Below are 27,172 nucleotides of genomic sequence, written 5' to 3' on the forward strand. Positions count from 1 at the left end.
GGGTCTTCGCTGAGTGCTGTCTTCTGACCTCAGTCAAGGTGGTGTGGAGCTTGTTTGCTCACCTGCCCTCCAAGCCAGCCCTGCTGAAGGCGGGCACCTCTCACCCACATACCGCTCTATGCGCCAAACGGATGGGCTGGAACCACCACCATGACAGCTATGGAGCTGGGCATTCAGGAACTCAGGAGTGTTTAGGCCAACCCTTAGGTTTTACTTTGGTTTTAAGGGGACTGAGATCCAAATCCCAAGGCCAGTTGGTGGCCAGTTTGGCTGAGAGCCAGCATCCCTCTCGCAGACCTCTGGCAGCATGTCTTTGGAAGGGAGTGGGACAGCATCTGTCATAGTCCAGTCACACACCCTTTGACCAGCACACCCACTTCCAGGGACCTGTTATCTGGAAATACCTTTACGTGTACAAGGCCATGTATGGGTGTTCGTTGCAGTATCTTTTGAACTGAGTGAAAAATTGGAAAGCACCAATTTTTTATGCATCTACATTGGGGACTGGTTGAACCAATTACGATGGACCATATCATGCACTTATTAAAAAGACTAAAATAGAACTCTAAGTTCTAAAGTGTAACTGTCTCTATTATGAACTGAAAAAAAGTTGTAGTAAGATCTTTCTGGTACTATCCAGCTGTGCAAGAACCAACCTTGAGATGTAAACGTCCAGAATCCAACGTGGTAGCCATTGGCTACGTGTGGCTTATTGGGCATCTGAAATCCAGCCCGGTCTGAGTTGAGATGTGCTGTGAGTTTAAAACAGCAAACTACCATTTGCTATGTCTAACATGAGACCTCAAAAAGAAAAGATGTTTGGCTGGATTTTGAAGACTTTGTATTCAAAAAACGACACAAAGTATCTCACTAATGTGCTTTTTATGTTGGCTACATATTGAAATGATCATATTGGGGATATATTGAGTTAAATATGTTTTTATATTAATTTCACTTATTTTGACATTGCTTCACCTCTTTTGGATGCAGCTACTCTACAATGTAAAATGATATCTGTGCCCCAGGTGATCGGGCAGCCCTAGTCCAGAATGACAGACATCAAACCACCAAGCGTGGTCAGCAGTGGGGAGTGGATTAGGAGAAGTGTGTGAAGCAGGACCTATACTTGGCTCTTCCACATGGTTGTACAACTTTACATATTCACATATCACTTTTACAACGAGTAACAAACAAAATAGGATGCTGTTGTCATGCTCTCTGGCCGGCATGCTTTCTACCTCACCATGCCTGATGAATTTGCCCGCTCTGATGCCCTGTCTCCACGGAGGCCATGGCCCATGGAGAGAGGCCATCCGCTAATTCAGCATTACCTTTACCTTGGGGCATATCAAGCATGACCAACCCTTGGGGAACAAAAGTGGGACACTCTGTCCTCCCCATGTTCATGGAGAAGGCAGACCCGGGGGGTGGCAGCCAGAAGCAGTGGCGGGGAGGCACCGAGCAACAAGAAGGCCCCAGCAGCTGCGGACGGGAGTTCTGTGGGCTGACATTAGCTAGTTTTCTTTAAGCGTCTCTAACATAATAAATGCATTCTTCCCCCCTCCTTGGATAGCAATTGAAGACACAGTTTCTGGAAAACAGAAAGATAAATTCTAGTAGGTGCTTTCTATGGGAGCCTAGGAAACTTGCTGCTGTGTGTGACGTGTGCACCAGCCGTTTCCTGGACCCTGGTTGCTCTTAACGGATGCTGTCATCCATTCACTGACTGCTGAGTCTAATATTAAAGCTAGAGAAAGAGGGGCAGGTGAGATCCTTCTATGTCTCAACGTATCCCTGGTGACTCTTTTTGTTTTTTTTAACATCTTTACTGGAGTGTAACTGCTTTACAATGGTGTGTTAGTTTCTGCTGTATAACAAAGTGAATCAGAGACTGCCTTTTTAATGGAGGTGTTAAGATGTTGAACCCCATTAATCTCTAGGTCAGAGACTAGGTCCAATTAGTCCCCTGGTTGAGGGCTTCTATGTTCCCAGGTCCAGAACTTACACACACACACACACACACACACACACACACACACACAGAATTATAGGACATCTTGAAAACATTTTCAAACAAAGCAAAAGAGAATTTTCTAAAAATACCTAACGCTCCAAGTTGAGAGGATTGTAAGTTAATAGAAAGTCTGTTTTGTTTTCACTTAGTTCAGAATGACGACTAACCACTTAAGATGCCGGAGCATCATTCTGTGTCTTGTACTTATCAACTTTGCCAAGCAAATAAATGAGGCTGCAAAGAGCCAAACCAAACAAAATCCCAGACTTTTCCTGGAAAATAACCAATAAAACATAAACAATGACAGCAACACCCTCAACATTCATTGATGTTTCCAATTACATTTTTCTGGGGCCTAAAATACACGGCAGGGAGCGACCACTTTATGCTACAAATATCACTGCAAACGCCACGAATTAAAACTGCTGCGTGATGGTTTGCAAAATGTAATTTGGCGAACATTCCCAAAGACAACCCTTCCCCAAAATCAAACCCATATTATTCAAGTCCACTCCCAGAGAGGCCTATTTCCCTTCTTAATTCCTCCCTAAATACTTGATTCAGACAGAGCAAATTTGTCTTGTCTTTTTTTCTCCCGATCTCTCTCCCCTGTTTTATTCTCATCACCTATCCCTGGTCAACCAGGAACAATTCCCATGAATATTTTCATCCTTTCCCACATCCCCACTATTTCTGCTTATATTTGCTAAGGTTAAAAAAAAAAAAAAAAGATACAACTTCTGGTAACAAAAGGAAAATGTATTTGTTATAGAATATTGTTAAAGTAAAAGAAAAAGAAATGTACAAAGGAATAAATAAACATCATGCATACAGACTTCATCTAAAATATTGGCTAACATTTCAACATATTCCTCGGCTTTTTCCTATAAATAGATTAGACGTGTCTGTGTGTATGTGTGTGTATATGTGTGTAATGAGAAATATGATCATCCTACCTTGTCATTATGCATTCCTCTCTGTCATTTAAAAAGTGACTACATTACATTTCATCCTGTGGATAGACCATGATTTATGTGCCCAATCCTCGATTTGGGGCATTTGGATTGTTTCCTATGTCTGACTGTAGCGAACAACGCTCTAGAATGTTGGCTTATATTTACATTATTCCTTTAGGATTATTTCCTTAGGATGGATCCCTAGACATGAAACTGTTGGACTTGGGCACCTACTGCGGAACTGCCTTCCACAAACCAGCTCCCACTACCCGTGGCAGTGAGAAGGAATCTCCACCTCTCTTCACAGCCGAATCAGTCTTTCCCCTGAGGTTTTAACTAACGGTTAAAATATTGGCTGATAAGCGCCTGGAACTTCAGCGCTCTCGGAGGCTCTCGGGAAGACTCACATTCTCCGGGAAGCAAGAGTGGAGGTGCTAGGGACTGAGAGGCCAGGACGCTGAGCCCTGGAGCTGGGGGCTTCTCAGCAGACCCCCGGCACCTGCATTTAGATGCTGAAGCCTGGTGATGGTCAGCTACAAGGGGCCTGTCCCCTCAGGGAGCATGGATTCATTGGCCATTCCCACGTGACCTTGTCCAGCCAGCCTGAGCTTACCCACATCGGAGCTTACCTGCCGCAGCAGCGGGATGGAGAGGGTGCAGCCCTCCTCCTCTGGCCAGGCAGGAGGATGGCTGAGGAGGGCCCACCCTTTAAGAGGCAACATCCACAGGAAGAGCATGTGAGCCCCTATGCTGATCCCTCATGATCCCCATGAGGCTACGGTCTCGTGAACTTGCTCCCAGGCCTGGAAAGGAAACCATGGCCAAACCCACGCCAGGCTGCTCAATGGGGGATCCCACAAAAGCAGCCTTGGGATCTGGGGGGAGGGGAGGGGAGTGAGAGCTTTCCCTTTGAAGTGACCCTCCCCCAACCAGCCCTTCAGCTAGAAATGTCAGCACTATTTGCATAATTGAGACAATTGGACAAAATGGTTCTTTCAGAAGCCCCTCATCAGGCGGGCAGTGCCCAGCCCTGGGGAGCTGGGGGAAGGCAGCACATGGCATTAATCATCACTAATCCTTTTCAGATCATCTGAAGCTGGACCAGAGGTTGAGGTGAACTCCAGTGCGAGGGCAGCGTGAGTCCCATGTGACTGTCATCCTTGTCTAGGCACCCCTAAGACTCACGGTCCCTACTCCATCAGCAGCCCGAGTGACCTGTATCCATAGTCACCCCAAAACCGCCCTAAGGAGAGCTTTTGGGGTTTGCTATAACGCATGGCTAAGCCAGTGATCAGTGAGCTTTCTCAGCCTGACAGGAAAGAAGAAATCCAAACCCTAAAATTCTCCCTTACATGATCCTCCACGCAGGGGAGTCACCCACCCCAGCCCCCCACCTGTAAGTCTCCTCGGCCTGGGCTGCCTCCCTCCTCACAGGAAGGGACAGAGGTGCAGACAGGTTGGACCCAAGGGCCGTTAGGGCAGTTCCCATTTTACAGATGAGGAGACTGAGGCTCATGTGAGTCACGTGGCTGCTTACCCAGAGAGCCTGTGAAGCGGGGAGGAGATTGACTGGCCCCGGCTGTCGTGTTCATCCCATAGAGCCCAGGGGCTGCAGCCTGAGCCTAGGACCAGTCCCCACCGCAAGCTTCAGGAGTTCATACCCACACCTGGGGGATGCCCAGGGGCTAGGGGAGCCTCTGAATTCTGGAGGTGAATGCAGGATTGGGCAGGGGGGCTGGGCCATTTTCTGGGGAGGGGGTCCATCCTTTGCTTTCAGCAGCTTCTCTCAGGTCTGTGCCCACCAAAGGTTGACAACCTTGCCCCAGCAGAGTGGGTGCATGGGGGTTGCGGGGGATGAAGTGTGACTTCCGCCGTGCTTTGCCAGTGCACAGCCTGGGAGTGAGCCTTGCAGTGTCCGCCTGCCCAGCCGCTGCTCTGGCCCAGCGGCAGGGTTGTTTGTTTGCCTTATAAACTGGTGATGGCTCTGCAGGCCTGATAGACTCATGACTTTTAGCAGGAGTCCCTCGGGGGCAGAGGGGATGCTGTAAGTGGCTGTAGGTCTGACTGCATGGCCAAGGCAGAATTATTGATGCAGGGCATTCCTGGGACATCAGGAATCAGACTGGGAGCAGCCAGGGAGGCCCCACGGGAGGGGCCCCACCATGGCTACAAAGCATGAAGCCACGTGGTCAGTGCCAAGGACAGCCCCATCCCAGCTGGCCAGTAAGTGCCTCTCCAGCCAGTGGACATGACTGTTAATGGTCACATAGACCCCTTCTCAGGGTCAGATAACACAGAGAGAATGCAATCCCCAGACCTCTGCAAGCCAGCACCCCTCCTTCCTGGGGCCGGCACCCTGGGACTGCCACATGCAACATGGTGGCCTGAGCCCCGTCTGCCTGGTGACCGAGCACTTGAAATGCAGCCGGTCCACACTGAGATGTGCTCTGAGCATAAAAAACACGGGATGGCCAAGACTGGTGATAATATTTTTTACTGATTGCATGTTGAAATGATATTTTGGATGCTTGGGGTTGAAAATAATGTATTCTTTTAAAAATATATTATTAGTATTTTAATATATTTTATTTCAATATGTTAATTTTCAATATGATTAATCCTAGGAGGAAAGTAGGAGTCAATTTTATGTACTGTTTGATTCTAACTGTAAAAATATACTTTGAGAAAAAAGGACCAGAAAGTAATATAATATGCTAACAGGTTATGTTAATAAAAATATATGTGATTTTTTCTCTATAAAAAAAATTTGCAATCTTATTTTTTTTCTGAATAAAATGTATTATTATTTTTTTTCACCTGCTTCTATTTACTTTTTTAAAAAGTGACTACTAGAAGATTTGCAAAGACCTCTTGGGGCTCACTGCTGTGGCTCACATTATATTCCTGTTGGCAGGCTCTGAGCCAGGGCTGCAGGGGGCAGGAGATCCTGGGCAGCATCCCCATTCTTGGGGGGTCTCTTCCTTGTATGGCAAGGTGCTTGGGAACGATGTCCTAGAGCTGTGGACGGGCTCTTAGTGTGTGAGGATTATTACGTGTCCAGGGAGCCGTCTGAGCCAATGACAACGGCACCAAGACCAGCGACAGGAAAGAAGCACCGGGCAGGTAGTTAAGTGGTACCAGGTCTGCAGTCTGTGAATTAATCCACTCAGTCGTCACCCAGCCTCAGAGGTGGGCGCACTTCTTCTCCTGGGTGAAGAATGAGGACACCGAGGCTCTGAGGAAGTGAGCAGCTTGCCTGTGGTCACAGGGTCACAGTTGGTGAGGGGAATGGGGACAGTGACCGTGCGTCCCTGCAGTGTGGACCCCTGAGAAGGCGGCAGGGGCGCCCCGGGTGGAGGCAGCGCCCACACTGTGTCTGGGGGGTCTTGGTTTGTGTTCCCTCCAAGGAGACTCGGCGACAAGCCCATGATGTTTTTCTCTTGGTCCTCTGTCCCCTGCATTTCCCTACCAACAGTGAGATCTCAAAGCCTGTTCTGGTCCAGGGAGGACTTCCTGGCAAGACTCACGGGTGGTGTCTGTCCTTCCACCTAATGTCGCTTTTCTCCCTTCTGTGAGGTCAGCGGACCTTGATGGCGATGGCCTACAGCCTGGACATCGCTAGGACTTGCAAGATGGTGACGTCATTCCACCATCCCTGTCTTGTTTATTAGCCTTGTTTATTCTATTCTTGTAGAATTCATCTACAAGAAGCTTCCCCTGACTACGTCGGTTAACACCGTTCACACAGGAAAGGCAGGGAAAAGGTTTCCATTTCCAGAGTAATGAGTTTGTTCCCTGGCACCCTCCCAAGGTGACTAACATGTTTCTTTTTCCAGAGTGTCAGCGTGAATTCATAGTTCATGCGTTGAACTTGAAACATACTTGATGCGTTTCAATCCACAACACTAATTTCCTTTACTGTTTCCTTACTGTTGTGAATTGTCCCAGTTTCACATGGGCTCCTGAATCCTTCTGGCATGACACCAGGAGCATCTGAGAAGTTCCTTCCTATCGGGCTCATCTTGTACATTTCTTCCCCTAGACCTGGACTTGGCTATTCCTCCAAGGAGCCATGGTTCTTTTTAGTGGGAAGTGGTATTTAGAAACCAGTATCCGCTTCTGAATTGAATTGTTTCTAGGTCTTTTCAGTAGTCAGAACTATGAAGTTTATGTATATATAAATATATAATATAAACAGTTCCCAGGTCAAAACTGCAAACAAGATTTATTTGGAAGTGTCTGGCTACTATTTCTATCTCTCCCGTAGTAAACTTTAGTATCTCCCCACGATTAAACTTTAAAACATTTTTTTTGTTTTAATCTGTCTGAGCATTAGTATATAATATTAATTCTGTGTCTATATAGATACATGTATCTTTTTCACAGAAATGGTAGAGGACTTTACACACTTACTGCCACCTTGCTTTTTTTGCACTTCTCCACTTTTCCTGGGGATTGCTTAGCCGTATCTCATTTCTTTTTGTAGCTGTGTAGCCCAGATCCTTGAGTGAATGGATGAAAAATTGATTCAACCAGATGGACACTTAGGTGGGTTTTGGTCTTTAGAAATCACATAGCAACAAAAAGCCTTGTCACGTTCCTTTTGTATTTTGCCAGTCATCTCTAGTTTCGTAACAGTGAGATTACTGGGATTAAGGGTAAATGCACATGTAATTTTGCTAATATTGCAAAATTCCCCTCCATGGATGTTGTACCATCTTGCATTTCCACCAGCATTTTACGAGAGTTCTGTTTCCCTGCAGCCTTGTCTACACAATGTGCTGTTAAACTTTTGGGTTTTTTGCCAATCTTATTCAGAAATGGTGTCTCAGTAGAGTTTTGGTCTATAGTTTTCTTTTCTTGTGATGCTCTTGTCTGGTTTTTGTATCAGGGTAATCCTGGCTTCATAGAATGACTTGGGGAATGTCCTCTCTCTTCTATTTTCTGTAAGAGCTGGTGAAAGATTGGTATTAATTCTTCTTTACAAGTCTGGTGGAATTTACAAGCGAAACCATCTGAGCCTGGGGTTTTCTTTGTGGGAGATTTTAAAATTAATAGTTCAATCTCTTTACTTTTTATAGATCTATTCAGATAGTTCTATTTCTTCTTGAGCCAGTTTCAATAATTTGTGTCTTTTCAGGAATTTGTCCGTTACATCTGGGTTTGTCCATTACATCTGGGTTTTTTATTTGTTGGCATGTAGTTGTTCATGGTATTCCCTTAAAATCCTTTTTATTTCTAGAAAAGCAGTAGTGGTATCCTGTCTTTCATTCTTGATTTTACTAACTTGAGTCTTCTCCCTTTTTTTCTTGGTTAGTCTAGCTGATTTATCAATTTTGTTGATCTTTTCAAAAAACCAACTTTTGGTTTCATTGATTTCTTCAACTGTTTTTTCTATTCTGTATTTTATTTCTTTCTACTCTAGTCTTATTTCCTTTCTTCTACTTGATTCAGGTTTAGTTTGCTCTTCTTTTTCTAGTTTTCCAAAGCTGAAGGTTGGATTATTGATTTGAGGTCTTTCATTATTAATATAGGTGTCCACAGCTATCAGTTTCCCCCTGAGCACTGCTTTAGCTGCATCCCATAAGTTTTAGTATGTTGTGCTTTCACTCTTCTTCATCTTAAAGTAGTTTCTAATTTTTCATGTGACATCTTTAGCCTACTGGTTGCTTAGGAGCATATAGTTTAAGGTCCACATGTTTGTGAATTTCTCATATTTCTCTCTGTCATTGATTTCTAATTTAATTCCACTGTGGTTGAGAACATACTTTGTATGATTTCAATCCTTTTAAACTTACATAGGCTTAGCATATAGTCTATCCTGGTGAATGTTCCATGTGAACTTGAGAAGAATGTGTATTCTCTTGCTGTTGGGTGGAGTATTCTACTAGATGTCTGTAGGTCAATGTAGCTTTTTTAAAAATATTTTTATTTATTTATTTTTGGCTGCATTGGGTCTTCATTGTTGTGCTCGGGCTTTCTCTTTTTGCGGCGAGCGGGGGCTACTCTTTGTTGTGATGCGTGGGCTTCTCATTGCAGTGGCTTCTCTTGTTGCGGAGCACAGGCTCTAGGCGCAAAGGCTTCAGTAGTTGTGGCACATGGGCTCAGTAGTTGTGGTGCATGGGCTTAGTTGCTCTGCGGCATGTGGGATCTTCCCAGACCAGGGCTCGAACCCATGTCCCCCATGTTGGCAGGAGGATTCTTAACCACTGCGCCCACAGGGAAGCCCTCGGTGTAGTTTTAACGTGCATTTATATTAGTGTGAATAAGTCTGGGCGTCTTTCCATGTTTAAGGGCCGCCTGCATTCTGTTTCTGTGAACTTTCCACATCCCCTGATCATTTTATAGGGTTCTTTCCTCTGTGTTTAAATCTTGTTCGTATATATTAAAGATGGCAAGCTTGTGACCATGATAAAGTGGCAGATATTGTCCCCCAGTTTGTCACATACGTCTCGTCACTTTACTTACTAGCCTTGGCCTCTTGCTTCCTTGCTATTTTCTGTCCACTTGACTCAATTCACCACTGACATAGCCTCTTCTATGCTGTGCAGAGATGTGGGAATGGCTCAGACATGACTCCCAAGGTTCACAGGCTAATGGGGGAGATGGCACCGACACCGACACACTGGAATACAAGGCAGACCATGGGATTCTTTCTAATCACACTTGCCAAGCCACAGGAAAATATGAAAGGAGAGAGAACTTGTTAAAAGAAGGGGGGGGCGTTGCTTCATCTGGGCATGTAGTTTGGGTGCAAGTCCAGGTGGCAGATTTGAAAGGAGGCGCTTTAGGCAAAGAGCTGGAGGTGGGATACAGGAGGTCTGCAGGCAGGCCAGCAGGCCCTGTGGACTGAAGCATGGGTCCCAGGCTAGGACAGGTGATGGGGAGGGAGGGAAAGGAGAAAACCAGGCTCGGACGTGAGGGCGGGTAGGAGAGCCCGGGGGAGTGCCGAGGGCTCGGGCCAGCACTGGCCAAGCAAAAGTCTTGTGAATCCTGACCTGGAGGCCCTGTTCCAAATACCTTCCTTCTCAAAGTCTCATTTGAGGTAGGACTTATATCTGTGTGGCAAACTGTACTACTCCTGGGATCGGCTGCAGGGGTGAGCATCCACTTTCCACATTTCTGAATTTTTTACATAAAGTTTAAAACCAGATGGTGTTGACTTGTAAGTGACTCCATCAGCAGAATCTCTGAAATAAAGAAGCTAAAGTGGTAGATATATTAAACAAATACATTTGCTTTGTAAATTAAACTCATGTTTCATCGAACAATGTCTCTACACATGAGGAAGGCTAGAGCAGAACTGAAAATCTTTGGTGCTGTGATCAAGGATAATCATAAAAATAAATAGGGCTTCCCTGGTGGCGCAGTGGTTGAGAGTCCGCCTGCCGATGCAGGGGACACGGGTTCGTGCCCTGGTCCGGGAAGATCCCACATGCCGTGGAGCGGCTGGGCCCGTGAGCCATGGCCGCTGAGCCTGTGCGTCCGGAGCCTGTGCTCCGCAATGGGAGAGGCCACAACAGTGAGAGGCCCGCGTACCGCAAAAAAAAAAAAAAAATATATATATATATATATAAATAAATGGATAACTAGATCAGGCAGAGACTCATAGGCCCATCAATGCCTTTGATCATCATAAACTTTGCCTCCACTGCTCTGGAAATCCTCCACCGACTGCCTGAAGAACAAGGTAACTTTTGCCACTTGGGGGAAAGAAGATCCTCAAACATTTGGTCTGCAGGCCTGGGAAGCTCCCCTCTCTCTGTCTGACAGGCAGAGGGTCTTCCTGGTGAACCTCAAGGACCAGGTTGGCCAAAATGTGTCGGTCACTCTCCAAAGGATGCCTGGCTGGTCAGTAGCTGAATATTGGCAGCAGCCTTTTCGCATCACCCTCCTCCTCTGTACGCAGCTCCAGGCTGGCGGAAGCTGGAGTGCCGGCCCCTCTGCAGTGCAGGACACAGGCCCAGAGAGCCTCCCATGGAAGGACCAACGGGAGGATCCCAAGTGGACAACCGCTTCCCGTTTGATCATGGGAGCTCTCTTTTCATTTTTTCTTTTTCTCTTCTCTTTTATTTATTTATTCTTGGCCTCTCAGTGGGTTATGTTGTCATGTTGGCAGTTGATGTGTCCTGGGATCACAAGCCCATGGGCAGAAAAACCCTGCCAAACATTGACTACATTTTAGTTTCCAGAATAATCTCTACAGTGAAAAGAAAGCCGGTGATTTTGTGGTGGAAATGACCAACTGTCTCAAAGCTTTGTAGGAGTCTCACAATGGTGTGAATGTCAGGATCTGGGGTGGCCAGTCTGGGCAAAGAGGGAATGTGCCTTCTGCTGCTGCGGGCTGGCCTGGTCAAGGCTGGAGCTTCTGGAAGTGCCAAGGAGTGAGCATTTTCCTAGCTGGTTTTCTTTCTTACCAGATTCCTGACATCTGATTCATCTGCAAGCCCACCACCCACGTGTAAGAAGCCCCACCGCATCACAGTGTTGGAGTCGCTATACGTCTGAATGTAATCTTCTGCCCTCTGGTGGGACCGAGGAGGGCACTAATTCAAAATTCCAAACGCCGTGGCTAATACTTCTTTAATCTTCACTCTGGAGTGATGGCGAGTCTCCCAAAATGTGGGTCCAATTATGTGGAAGTCAGTGTGACCTTGTCTTCCTTTGAGATGTCTGTGTTTCTGAGGAGAGGTTTGGGCAGGAACCATACAAGAAGTCATTTTGCCTCTCTCTGACTTTGTTTATAGCAGCGGCCTGCATCAGCACAGAATCTCTGGGAGATAAAAGTAGAAGCCGGAGCTTCAGGAAGCCAGCTGTGCCTTCTCACAGATGGGCCCTGAAAGATGCCTCAGAGCACGGACACCTTCTACACACAGGGCTCTCCTTTGTCACGGGTGTCCGTGTTCTGAGGCATCTTTCAGGGCCCATCTGTGAGAAGGCACAGCTGGCTTCCTGAAGCTCCAGGTTCCCCTTTTATCTCCCAGTGATCCTTTTAGCGTAAGTTATTTGTCTCACGCCTCACGTCTCATTGGAAAGGGAGAGCTCGTAATGGTGTTCAAGATAATCTCCTACCAGTCTCATCTCTTCTGAGTGACGCTTCACAGCTACTAAAATTTGGATTTTACCCAATTTTGTTGCAATAACCAATGAAAAAAAAAAAAAAGCACCAAAACAAAAATTTAGGAACATCCTGTAAATCTCAGTAAAGCTTTAAACAAAATGTTCTGGACATTGAGTACCCTTGTCGCTTGAATCTTATTTTAATTAGGAACAAGTCTTTGATTTGTAATCTCTTGAAAAAAAGTCTCCTGAAGCCTCTGAGCAGGCTGGACTGCTCTGGAGGAAGGTGGCCAGTGTGAGCGCACAGAGCTTACAGCGGGTAAGGGCCAGTTCTGGAAACAGCAGGAAGGATTCTAGCATTCTACTTCAAAAAAAATGTTTTTACTAGACTTTATTTTTAAAAACAGTTTTAGATCTACAGAAAAATTGAGAAGACAGTATAGAGAGTTTCCGTCTCGCCTGTACTCTTCTAATAATATTAGCATACTATTATGGTCCATTTATACTATGATATAAATGTGTATATGTGGTATACATTACTATGGTAGCGTATATACTATGGTATATTGTTAATGAGCCAACATTGACGTATTATTACTAACTAAAGATTATGCTTTATTCAGATTCCCTTAGTTTTTTAGCTAATGTTCTTTTTCTGTTCCAAGGTCTCATATTACATTTATTTTTTTTCCAGCTTTATTGAGATATGATTGACACACAACACTGTGTAAGTTTTACGTGCACTAGTGTCGATCTGATACATTGATAAACTGCAAAATGATTACCACCATAGTATTAGCTACCATCTCCACCCTGTCACCATTTCTTTTCTTGTGGTGAGAACATTTAAGATCTACTCTCTTCCTAACATGCAGGTGTATGACACAGTATTTTACTATCATCACCATGCTGTTCATTAGATACTCAAATTTGTTCATCTTAAACTGAAACTCTGTGCCCTTCGACCAGCTTCTCCCCATTTTCCCCACCACCTAACCCCTAGTAATCATCACTGTTTCTCTGAGAGCCTAAAAAAGCTTAACTTTTAAAGAATCCATGTATAAGTGATATAATACAGTATTTGTCTTTCTCTGTCTGACTTATTTCACTTAGTATAATGCCCTCAAGGTCCATCTGAGTTGTCAAAAAAAAGGGGGGGGCAGGATTTCCTTCTTTCTCAGGGCTGAATCATTCTACCTTTTTCAGGTCATCATTTCTTTCCCAGTTGATTCAGAAAGCAAGCAAATGACAAACACGCTGGCTAAAGAGATTGTTAGCAACGAGTCCCAAATTTCCCCTAGTGCTGGGAAACTTCGTTAGCTGAGGTTTCTCCTTCCCGTCATGCCCAGTTCCCTCCTCCCAAGGTACCAATTAAACTTTTTTTTTTTCAAGTCACTGGGATGAAGAGGAATGTTGTCTGCTCTGAGGGCCTCCTAACTCAGAGATGCTGCTCTTAGAGAATTGAGCCTGCCCAGAAATAAAATAAAATAAAATCTCTAAATTTCTAAACCGGGCTCCTCAGAGCTTGGATGTTCTCAAAAAACGATCCCATGTGAACTAACTGGGGCCACTCTGCATACTGTATTTTCCTCTTAGAGATTCACATGTTAGGATGTGAAAGGCTCTGAGAAGTCCTACAATGAAGAAACCTCTTTGCTTTTAGGTAACCCAGCATTTCCCAAACTAGTTTGACCCTGAATCCCCCCTTTTCTTCTGAAGTACCAGCAAATGTCTCTCAGATCCAAAGTGTCACAAGGAAGGGTTTGGGAAGCCTCACCCTCAGGTCAGGAGCTTAACCGTCTGAGGGGCTGATGACTGTTTTGTATTGAAGCAAACTGCCTCCCTGAGGTCCATGGAGATGGGAGGCTGATGGTCCCTATTGAAACCTCCCTTGGCTTTGGTGAGGTGGGATCAACTCCCAATGTGGGTTCTGTCCGAATCACTCCCACTGTGACACACTTTCACCCACCTCCCGTTAGGGAATGGTACCTGAAAGAAGTGTCCCAGCTAAATCATGGGGAAGAGGAGGTGGACTCCTGCCCTCTCAGACTCCAGGGTCTGCCCCCTAAGCCCCCTGCCAGACAGGACCTGGAGACAGCCAGGGACAGAGGGTGCTCTGGTGCCTGTCCTGTGGCCACTGGAGGGCACTCTGCAGGACCACTGGTTGTGCTCAGCATTCTGTACAAACCCACCTCTGTGGTCCTGCTCTCACCCCCATCAAACCAGCTGACTCTGCCCTTTCCCTGCAGGGATCTGCAGACCGCCCTTCTTCCCTCCTCTTTCCTGGACTTTGACGTTTTATCCAGCATGTTGTGAAGAGTGGGCCCCACTTTCTGTGCCAGGCTCTACGCGGGGGCAGCATCTCCAGCAGGACGCACTCTTTCCTGGATGGTCTAGCCTGGGGGCTGTGCTGTCCTTGGCTCCCTAGCATCTTCCATTCCGCCTTGGAGGGGAACGATTGTGCACAGGCCGATGCTCCCTGCCAGACGTGAGCTCCCCAACCCCAGGCGGGACATCATCATAGCCCAGGAGTCCCCCCGGGCCTGGTAGGTATTCCCCTGAGTGTTAAATGCCCTGCTGGCCAGGGCATTTAACATAAAGATTTTTACGTGTGTGCAAGTAAATGTGAGTATAGGTTTAGAAATGGAAATATTTCTGAGGGTTCTGCTCTGCCACTCTGGAAACCATGGCCCTAGTGTCAGGTCATCGTGGGGCATGGGGAAGTGGGAAGTTGCCTGACCTAGTAGTCTGGGAAACTGCAGGGGATGGGCTAGACTCTAACCTGGAAACAGGAGAAGCGGGTGGCTTCTCCATGACATGTCCAAATAGCCCCAAGGCTCTTTAATGATGAACTATCACCTGCTCCTCCTCTTTGTCCCCATCTCAGAATAGCTAATAACAGCCAACAATTTTTACACACCTATAAAACACTCTAAATTAATTAACTTAAAACTTTTTTATTGTGGTAAACTATATACAACATAAAAATTGTAATTTTAACTATTTTAGAGTGTACAGTTTCATGGCATTAAGTACTTTCACTTGTTGTGTAACCATCACCACTATCCAACTCCAGAACTTTTTCACTCACTCTCCCCTCCCCCATACCCCCTGGCAATTTCTTTTTTTTCCCCCCCTGGCAATTTCTATTCTACCTTCTGTCTCTATGACTTTGAGGGCTCTGGTGCCTCATTTAAGTGGAATCATACAATATTTTTCTTTTTGTACCTGGCTTATTTCACTTAGCATAATATCCTCAAGGTTCATCTGTGTTGTAGCATGTGTCAGAATTTCCTTCCTTTTTAAGGCGAAATAATAGTCCATTGTTGGGACTTCCCCAGTGACACAGTGGTTAAGAATCCGCCTGCCAATGCAGTGGGACACGGGTTCGATCCCTGGTCTGGCAAGATCCCACATGCCACAGAGCAGCTAAACCTGTGCACCACAACTACTGAGCCTGCACTCTAGAGCCCGCGAGCCGTAACTACTGAGCCCACGAGCCACAACTACTGAAGTCCATGCGCCTAGAGCCCATGCTCCTCAACAAGAGAAGCCACCGCAAGGAGAAGCCCACGCACCGCAAGGAAGAGTAGCCCCCACTCACTGCAACTAGAGAAAGCCCACACACAGCAACAAAGAAACAAAGATCCAACACACCAAAAATAAATAAATTAATTAATTTTAAAAATATATTTTAAAAAATAGTCCATTGTTTATATAGACCACATTTCGGGTGTCCATTCATCCGCTGATGGACATTTGAATTGTTTCTGCCTTTTGTTTTATTGTAAATAATGCTGCTATGAACACTGGTGTACAAATACCTGTTTGTGTCCCTGCTTTCTATTCTTCTGTGTATATAACCAGAAGTGGAACTGATGGATCAAATGATGAGTTTATGTTTAACTTTTTGAGGAACTGCCATGTTGTTTTCTATAGAAGTGCACGGTTTTATTTTCCCACCAACAGTGCACAAGGGTTCTAATTTCTCCATATCTACACCAAAAATAATTTGTTGTTTTCTGGGTTTTTTTGGTTTTTTTGGTCTTTTAGTAATAGCCATCCTAATGAGTGTTAAGTGGAAATTAATTCTTAATACGTCACAACAACATTATGAGGGAGGTACTGCGACTATCTCCGTTGTGCACGTCAGGCACAATAGGGCACCATGACACTAGGCAGCTTGTGTAAAAGGCATCACAGCTGGTCAGTGGCAGCTGAGGAATGAGAGTTGGAGCACTCAGACTCCAGAGCTGTGCTCTAAGCCAATCGGCCACACTGCCCCTCTACTGGGCACACGAGCTTCACTCTGGCATTTACCCTTGCTCCATCCCTGGATAGCTTTTGTGGTAGGCATTTAGCCTGAATTTCCCTGTTGAGGAATAAATTTTTGGAGAAAGAGAAATGGATGGATCCTTCCCTGTGCTGGGGACATTTCTCCTTAATGCTGAGCAGAATCCTCAGACAGTCAGACCTCAGTTGAGGCCATGGTAAATTCCCTGTGCTTTGGGTTGGGAGTTTGAAGGGCTGTTCTCTGCAGATAAGGGTGAGCAAAACAGCTTTGCACAAGAACTGCATCCCAGCTTAGTGTTATGTGGGTAAGCATATCAATTCTTACAACTGAATTGAGGTGATCCTAGATTGCTAATGTCTCAAGTTGCATGAGAGAGAGAGAGAGAAAAAAAAAAACAAGAAAGAAAATCCTCTCTGAAAGAAAATAGCATCATCCTAAGCGTCAAATTATTTCTACAAATGATTTCTCAAATATAATTTATGGCACACAACCAAACATAACCAGACACTTTGGGATACATGACAACATGAAAAAGAACCAGCAGAAACAACAGACAATAGAAAAGAACTCCAGGGGTTCCATGTATTGGAATTACCAGATGCAGACTTTAATGCAATAATCCTTACATGATCAAGACAAAGTTTAAAATTTTTGCAGAAAGTGTAAAACTATCAAAAGTACCTTAACAGCTTAGAAAGGCAGCCAACTAGAAATTTTAGAACTGAAAAATTTAGTAACTGGTGTTAAGAATCTATGGATAGGATTAACAATATATTAGACCAATTAAAGGGAGAAGTAATGAATTGGAAGCCAAATTAGAAGAAATTATTCAGAATGGAGTAGGAGAGAGAAAAGTAAGGAAAACATAGAAGAAAGGATAAAAGACAGAGAATTCAATAAAAAAGTTCTCACAGTGTTTATATGGAATCCCAGAAGGAGTAGAGAAAAACAGAGTAGAAACAACATCTGAAAAGATAGTGGCGGAGAATTTTCCAAACTGATGAAAGATATTAATCCACAACTTATGAATCCCAACCAACTCCAAGCAGAATAAATACAGACAAATGTGTATCTAGACATACTATAGCGAAATTGCTGAAAACCAGACGAAGAGAAAGCCTTAAGAGTTTGCAGAGAAAAAATCAGATTAGCTTCAACAGAGCAGACAGCTACTAAAAATGGCAGCTGATTTCTCCACAGAACTAATGAAAGTCAGAAGAGAATGAAATGATCTACTAGGAGTGCTGAGAGGAAACAATTGCCAACCTAGAATTTTATGCCCAGAAAAATATCCTTCAACAATGAAAGGAAAATATAATCTTTTTCAGGCAAAGAATAACAGAGGGCTTATAGATAATAAGCACATATTAAAAGAATTACAAAGGGCTTTCTTCAGAGAGAGCTAAAAATATCACAGATGGAAATATGGAGCAGAAAGGAATAAAGAACAATGAAAATAGTACATGTATGTGTACATTTACATGGATAACAACTATATAAAATAATAGCAGTAATATCTCATGGGATTTAAAATAGATACAGAATTTAAATACTTGAAAATTACTTCTGTTTTCTGCTTGGATATGTAAAGATGTTGAAAGTCATCACTCCCACTCTTTTTTCTTTTTTAATGTTTTATTTTTGGCTGCATCGGGTCTTTGTTGCTGCACGTGGGCTTTCTCTAGTTGCAGCGAGTCGGAGCTACTCTTTGTTGCAGTGCACAGGCTTCTCATTGTGGTGGCTTCTCTTGTAGCAGAGCACGGGCTCTAGGCACATGGGCTTCAGTAGTTGTGGCCTGATGGCTCAGTAGTTGTGGCTCACAGGCTCTAGAGCACAGGCTCAGTAGTTGCGGCGCACGGGCTTAGTTGCTCTGTGGCATGTGGGATCTTCCCAGACCAGGGATCGAACCCATGTCCCCTGCAATGGCAGGCGGATTCTTAACCACTGTGCCACCAGGGAAGTCCCAGTCACTCCCACTCTTACAACAAGAAAAATCTTCTTAAATCCATAAGAGAATCAAAGTCATAGGAACTAACACCCAGAAAACTGGAGAGACAGGAAAGTACAGAGAATCACAGCCTTCTAAAGCCATGAAAGTGACCAGAGATAAGTTTAGCTAAATAGTCTCATCTCTAAGGGCAAAAGCTCTGAGGCTAAGTTTGGATGGCTGGGGGGAACGATTTACCCGTAGTTTCATCCATTATGAAATCTATGCAGGTAGGGTCACTGATCCACAGTGCACAGACTCTCAGAGATGATCTGGTTCAAATTTATTTGACACATGCAACTTCAGACTCCCCCATGTCCCCCAGCTTGCCCTCTCCACCACCCAGGAAAGACTAGAAAACCTTAAACTGTAATTGACAAATTGCTGGAAGCAGACTGGACCAGCTTGAGAGTTAAAAACTCCAGGGGGCCCAGTCTTAGGAGGCCCCCCCCCCAATTTTGTGAGTATTACCTCCAGGAACCCCCATGAGGCTCTCATGGTGAAGGTCAGAGAAAAACCTCCCCATGCTTCTGGCAGCAGGAGAGGAAACATATCCATTTTGAAACATGCCCAGGGCCTTCTGTTCCCCATCTGCCCTCAAGGGAAACTACTTAGTCAGAACCTAAACGATGTGGGGAAAGGGAAATACCCAACTCCAAACCCCTCCAGTCTTCTTCTCTCGTGTAACTGGGAGAAAAAACGTTGAGAAGCACTTGTGAAGGTCAGAGCCCAGGGGCACAGGCTCACTAAAAGACTGAGACCTGATCTTAGGTTGATAGGATGCTTCTCTGCCCCTCATACCTTACCACCACAACATGGCTCTTATATAATAATAGGGTTAAAGCCGAGTGAACCGCAAGGCTCAGACTCTAAGGAGTTTCAAGGTAACTCAAAGACAACAGGGAGAGCAAAAACAGAAAGACACTAGAGGAAAGTAAAGCCTTAGACACCTTCAGATACAGTAAACAGTAAACACAGTGTAACTCCTAGCCAGATAAATATAAACCGTCAAACTAAAGTTATATTTACCTCAGTTCTTATTATGCAATATAACATGTCTGGCTTTCAACAAACAATTACACAGCAAGCTAGCAGACACAGACTAGGAATTTAAAATAATTATGATTACATACTAAGGGCTCTAGTGGAAAAAAAAGAACAACATGCAAAAAGAGGGGTAATGTAAGCAGAGAGATGGAAACTCTAAAAAAGAATCAAAAGGAAATCAAATCAAATCAAAAGCACTTTAACAGCAATGAACAATGCCTTTGATGGGCTCACCAGTAGACTGAACATGGCTGAGAAAAGAATCAGTGAGTTTGAAGATATCAATAGAAACTTCCAAAACTGAAATGCAAAGAGGAAAAAGAATGAAAAAAAAAGAAATATAATATCTAAGAACTATAGAACAATTACAAAGGGAATACCAGATACATAATGGGAATACCAGAGGGAGGAGAAAAAAAGGAGCAGAAGAAATATTTGAGGTAATAATGGCTGAGCATTTTCTAAAATTAATGACGGACCTCAAACCACAGATCCAGGAAACTTGGAGAACGCCAAGCACAATAAATATCAAAAAATCAGCACCTAGCCATATCATATTCAAACAGCAGAAAACCAAAGACAAAGAGAAAATCTTGACAGAAGCAAGAGAATAAAAAAACATCTTACCTATAGAGGAAGAAGGATAAGAATTATATTAGAATCACATCAGAAACCATGCAAGCAAGAATAGAACGGAGTGAAATAAAGTGCTGAAAAAAAACCCAATAACCTAGAATTCTGTATCCAGAGAAATTATCCTATAGAAGTAGAGAAATACTCTCTCAGACAAAAAATTGAGGGAATTTGTCACCAGTAGAAAAAAATGCTAGAAGAAATTCTTCAAGTGAAGAAAAAGATATGGGTCAGAAACTCAGATCTACATAAAGAAAGGAAGAATGTTAGAGAAGGTATACATGAAAGTAAAATAAACCTTTTTATTTTTATTATCAATTAATCAATAGATAACTATTTTAAAATAATAGTAACAATGTATTGGGTGATTATATCTTATAGGTAAGTGAAATGAATGAAAGAATGTTATAAGGAATAAAAGACAGGAAATGCGAATACTCTGTTATATTACCCACTACCCATGAAGTGACACAGTGTTATTAAAGCGGACTTAGATTAGTTGCAAATGTATATTGCAAACTTTAGGGCAACTGCTTAAAAATTTTATAAAGAAGTATAATTGATAAGATAAGAGATGAGAGAAAATTGAATCATATAAAATGATCAATTAATACCAGAGAAGGAAGAAAAAGAGGGAAAGTTTTTAAAAACAAAGAAGGACAAATGCAATGAATAGAAAAGAGTTACTAATATGGTAGATATTAATCTGACTATATTAATAATCACTTTAAAAGTAGTTGGTCTAAACCCACCAATTAAAAGACAGAAATGTCAGAATGTATAATAAAAACAAGACACAACTATATTATTTCTACATGAAACCCACCTTAAACATAAAAAATCAAAAAGTAAAAATGTGAGGAAAGACTATACCATGCTAGCACAGATCAAAAGGAAGCTAGACTGGCTATACTAATTCCAGACAAAGCAGACTTCAGGAAAAGGAAATTTATCAGAGATAAAAAGGGCAATACATAGTGTAAAGAGGAAAATTCTCCAGGAAGACATAACAATTCTTAATGACTATGCACCTAACAACAGAGAGTCAAAATAAGTGAGGCAAAACAGATAGAACTGCAAGATGAAATAGACTAATCCACTTCAGCAGACCTCTATAAATAATTTACAGATCCAATAGGCAGACAATCAATAAGGATATAGTTGAGCTGAACAGCACCATCAGTAAACTGGACCTAGTTGTCATTTATAGAATACTTCACCCAACAACAGCAGATTATACATTCTTCTCAAACTCACATGGAACATTCACCAAGATAGACCACATCTGGGGATGTAAAACACACCTCAACAAATTGAAAGGACTAGCAATCAGACAAAATATGTTCTCAGACCACAATGGAATTAAACTAGAGATAAGTAATAGAAACATAGCTGGAAAATCCCCAAATATTCAGAGATTAAATAACACACTTCTAAATAACACATGGGTCAAAGAAGAAATCTCAAAAGAAATTTTAAAATATTTTGAGCTAAATAAAAATGTGAATACACCTAATCAAAATTTGTGGGATGCAGCAAAAGTAGTGCTTAGGTGGAAATATATAGCCTTGATGCATTTACCAAAAAGAAGGAATACCTAAAATTAACAGGCTAAGCTTCCGCCTTAGGAGACTAGAGAGAGAAGAACAAATTAACTCTAATACAAGCACAAGAAAAGAAATAATAAAAATCTGAGCAGACATCAATGAAATGAAAAACGGAGAATCAACAGAGAAAATAAATGAAACCAAAAGCTAACTTTTTGAAAAGATTAATAACATTGATAAACCTCTAGCCAGGCTAACCAAGAAAAAAGAGAGAAGACATGGTTATTAATATCATTATCAAAGAGAAGCTATCACTACTGACCTCATGGACATTCAAAGGGTGATAAAGGAATACTATGAACAACTTCATGTACACAAATTTGGTAACCTAGATGAAATGAATCAATTCCTTGAATGATACCATCTATCAAAACTCACACAGGAGAAATAGATAACCTGAATAGGTTCATATCTACTAAAAAACTGAGCCAGTAGTTAATAAGCTACCAATACAGAAAGCACCAGGAAACTAGATGAGGTCACTAGTGATTTATACAACACATTTAAGGAAGAAACTATATCAATTCTCTACAATCTCTTCCAGAAGATAGAAGCAAAGGGAGCACTTTCTAACTTATTCTACAAGGCCAGCATTATCCTAATCCCCAAACTAGACAAAGACATTACAAGAAAATTACAGCAATATTTCTCTCATGAAAATAGATGAAAAATTCCTTGGCAAAATATTAGCAAATTGAATCCAATAATGTATAAAAAGAGTTAAACATCAAGACTAAGTGGGATTTATTCCAGGTATTCAAGGACACCTTCATTCATGCTCAACATTCATGTCATCCATCACATCAACAAGTTAAGAGGGAAAAATCACATGATTATATCAACAGATGCAGTAAATACATTTGACAAAATCCAATATCTGTAAATCATAAAAACTCTTAACAACTAGGAACAGAGGAAAACTTTCTCAACTTACTAAAGATAACTAACAGAAACTCTACAGCTAACGTCATAACCAATGATGAGAAATTAAAAATCCCCCAAAGTAAGGTATGTTTTGGATATTGACAAACTGATTCTAAAGTATATATGGCAAGGCAAAAGATCAGAATAGCTAACACAAAACTGAACAAGAAAAAAGCCAGAGGACTGACTTCAAGTCTTACTATAAAGCTCCAATAATTAAGATAGTGTGGTATTAGTGCAGAAAAAAATAGACAAATAGATCAATGGAACAGAATAGAGAGCCCCAAAATAGACCCATACAAATACAGTATACTGATCGTTGACAAAGGATCAAAGGCAATCCAATGGAGAAAGGATGTCTTTTTAACAAATGGTGCTGGAACAAGTGGACATCTACATGCAAATAAATTATACCTTTCACTAAAATTAACTCAAAGTGGATTAAATACCTAAATGTAAAACACAAACTTATAAAATTCTAGAAGATAACATAGGAGAAAATCTAGGTTACGTTAGGCTTGGTGATGACTGTGGATACAGTAACAAAAGAATGATCTACGAAAGAAAAAAAATGGATACGTTGGACTTTATTAAAATGAAAAACTTCTACTCTGTGAAAGACACTGTTAAGAGAATGGAAAAACAAACCAGAGACACGGAGAAAATATTTGCAAAAGACACATCTGATAAAGCACTTACATCCCCAATATACAGGGTCCTTAAAATTCAACAGTAAGAAAACAAACAACCCAATTTAGAAATGGACAAAAGATCTGGACACCTCACCAAAGAAGACACACAGATGGCAAATAAACATATGAAAAGATGCTCAAACTCTTTTGTTATCAGGGGTAGCAGGAATTGCAAATAAAACACCAATGAGATACCACTACACACAGAAAAGCCTGGCAATATCAAATGCTAGCAAAGATGCTGAACAACAGAAACTTTTATTTATTGTTGGTCAGAATGCCACTTCGGAAGACAGTTTGGCAGCTCCTTACAAAGCTAAACATTCTGTATGATTCCAACTATATGGCATCTGGAAGAGGCAAAACTATGGAGACATTCAAAATATCAGTGGATGCCAGAGGTTTGGGGACATGGGAGAGATGTGAGGATGGAGCACAGAAGATTTTTAGGGCAGGGAAACTGTTCTGTTAAAATACTGTAATGGATACATGACATTATGCATTTGTCAAAACTCACAGAACGTACAACACAAAGAGTGAACCCTAATGTAATGTAACCTATGGACGTTGGTTAATAATAGTGTATCAATATTGGTTCATCAATTGTAACAAATGTACCAGACAACGCAAGATGTTAGTAATTGGGAAAATTGTGAAGAGGGAGAAAGGAAGTATATGGAAACACTGTACTATACGCTCAATTTTCTGTAAACTTAAAACTACTCTAAAAAATAAATTCTAGTCATTAAGAAAAATATATGACAACCATAACACATAAGTTGAGGGGATTAAATGGAGTCAGAATCCTAAGGTCTTTGCATTGACTAGAAAGAGGTAAAAGAACAAATTAACACTACATTTCGTTAAGTCAAGAATGCCTGCTGTAATGTCAGGCAAACAGTAAATGTGTAGAAAAGAGTGTGATTTTTAATACAACAGAGAGGAAAAACATAAAAATAAAAGTCATCAATTCAAAAGAAGGCAGAAAGGGAGAAAAAAAGGGACATAGAACAGACAAGCACATGGTAAGATGTTAGAATTAAATAACCATGGCAGAATTTATATTATACGTACATGGAGTAAATGCACTAGAGGAAAGATCAAATGTTTTATGTTTTATATTTAAAAAAAAACAAAAACAACCCTACCATATTGTATTTTCAGGAGACTCACCTAAAATATAAGAATATAGCAAGCTTGAAACTGAAAGGCTGGAAAAAGACATAACTAATCTCAGGCAAAATAGACTCTGAGTTTAAAAGAAATGGCTAAGATAAAGAGAAAAGATAATGAGAAAAGATTTGGTTCATCAGGGAGTTATAAGAATTCTAAATGTGTATGCAACTAATAACATAGCTTCAAAATACACAAAGCGAAAATTGGAATCACCAGAGGAAATCATAGTGAGAGATTTAAACACATCTTTCTTAGAAACTACTAATAAACAAACAAAAGCCAAGAATGGTACAGATTTGAACAACACAATTTTAAAAACTGATTGAAGAGACATTCATAGAAGACTTCATGTAATAACTGTAGGAGCCTGTTTCAAAATGCCTGTAGGGGTGTGTTGCTCTCTCTTACCTCCTGTGATCAACACACGTGCACACAGGACCCAGGGTTTCAGTAGATGTTCACTTATCCCCCTCCCCACTCATCTTCCTTTCAGAACCCTCCCATCCTTGGCAGGGTTGGAAATACCTATGGTTGCTTACTGTAAGTTCAGACCCTTGCAGGTGAGGGCCAGGAGCTGAAAGGAGGGAGCTAATGTTGACAGTGGGAGCAGGATGAGTTGATGGAAGGTTTTTAATCAAGCATTAAGCAGAGGAAAAATTACTTGATTTTCAAAGCACTTTACACATGCGTTAGTCTTATGATCCTGCAATCACAGAAGTTAGTGGAAAGGGATATCCCCATTTCTCAGTTGGAGAAATTGAGGTGTGAAGCAATTTGCCCACGGAGCAGGTGTGTGAGAGTGCGAGGCTGAATCCTTGGGTTTCCCACTCCTGGGAACCCCTCCTGGGTTTCTGGGTGATTACTGACTTGCACAGTAGAGGGGGACCATCTCAAAGCATATCTCACAGAATCCCCTGTCTCTGCCACTCTGGGCCTTCTGTAGGCAGCTGCCATATGGATGCAACTCAGAGTTGCCAAAGGCCTACCAGTCTCCAGGGGCAGATGGTCTTTAGTTTAGCAGAAAAGCATCGAAATGGCTGATTTTCTGTGGGAGGCAGGATCCCAAGGAGCAGGGCTCATACAGGAGAATTCAGAGCAAGGACAAACAATACAGTTCCACAAGATAAGTGAGGTGAATTGGATGGGCAAGGGAAGGTGGGAGGGGGCAGAGCTCCATGGCAGCAGGCTGGGGCAGCTCAGCACAGGGAGATGGCGATACTAACATTCCATTTTGATCTCACGGTTGCTCCCAAACCCTCACTACACCTTGGCCTCATATAACCGCCTTGGCTAAAGGTTGTTTGGGGGGTGGGTCGCAAAGGATGCAGTTCCACACTTGGGATATGATGGTGGTAACGAGAGCTGCAGGAGCTTCCTTCGGAGGCTCTGGGGCTGCGTGGGGTGGGGCGGGCATCAAGAATTTACAGGAACCAGCAGTGACCGTTGAATGGGAGGACCAGAGATCTTCAGACATCTTAGGGCAGACGCCGGCCTCCCAGGATACGAAACGTACCAATCTGGTCTAAGTGTTAGAAAGAAAATAATGCCTGGGGGCTGGAGGTTGCGGCCTCCGTGGCAAGCAGGTCTATACCTGGTGAGGAAGGAAGGCGGCATTCTTTCCTTTGTCTTACAGATGAGGATCCTCAGCCCAGGGAGCCAGTGACAGTGTACATCACAGCTGGTCCTTGGCAGAGCCAGGACAGACATTGGAGCTCATCAGCCAGGTCTTTGACTGTGGACCCCTCCCCACTCTGTCAAACAGGGCAGACAGGATGGAAGGCTCCCCTCTTTGCCATGAGCTCCAGAATGCGCTCATCAGGAATGGTGACCGTCCTACCTTGGGAGGGACCAAGCCTGCTGCCGCCCAGGAGTGAAATGTACAGTATTCAGCAATCCACAGCAACATGCAATATTCAGCTGTGGGATGGAAATAGATAACAGCATCCTTATCTCGGTGCCCTGGGCTGCCCCAGCCAGCTGCCGTAGAGTCTGGCCCCTCTCCTCCTCCGCCCTTCTCCCCCTTCTCTTGTGGAACTGCATGGTTTTATCTTTGTTCCTAATTCTCTTGTCTGAGCCCTACTCTCCAGAAGCCATGAACTGTAAAAGATGCTGGCTGCTGTCACCAGGCCGGGTCACACGTAGCTGGGCACACTCCCTATTTCACCTGGAAGGTTCCCATGCTGCCTCTGAGCCTCAGGACTTTGGTGCTGTTCTTATTTCAGGTGTCACATCTCCCTTCCTGCTCACAATTAGGGGGTGGGAAGGGCAGTATGGACACCACTGGCTGCCCGGGCCAGGGGTTCCCTGCTTTCAGAGCTTTGGAGCCGCCGGCATCTCTGCTGGGCACAGATGGATGTGCAGAAGGAAGCCGCCCCCCTCCCCAAACCCCACTCCAGACAGGATTCAGGCTCAAGACGAAGCCAGAGCCGGTTTCATGAACCCCAACCTGTGACTCACAGGGGGTCCTGCCCGCAGAAGGACTCTGCCCTTGGTCTTATGCTCTGCTCCTGATGTCTTGAAATTCGAATCAGTTTTGAACAAAAAGCCAGCATTTTTCTTTTGCACTGGACCCAGCAAATCTTGTAGCCAATCCTGACAAAAGCCCCTCTGGCTTCAAACCAAAGGAGCCTGCGTCCAGTGCCGAGGCCCCCATGTCGCTTGCGTGGGGCTTCCTTGGGCACCAGCAGGAGTGGAAAGGAATCCTGTGGGAAACACACAAGCCCAGACTGGGCTCAGGGTCTCAGTCACCGGGAGCTGTGTGTGGGTCAGCTCTTGGCCTGGT

This window comes from Delphinapterus leucas, chromosome 2, assembly GCF_059928025.1.
Source record: "Delphinapterus leucas isolate spDelLeu-1000000601 "Yukka" chromosome 2, BTC_Dleu_Yukka2, whole genome shotgun sequence".
NCBI lineage: Eukaryota > Metazoa > Chordata > Mammalia > Artiodactyla > Monodontidae > Delphinapterus > Delphinapterus leucas.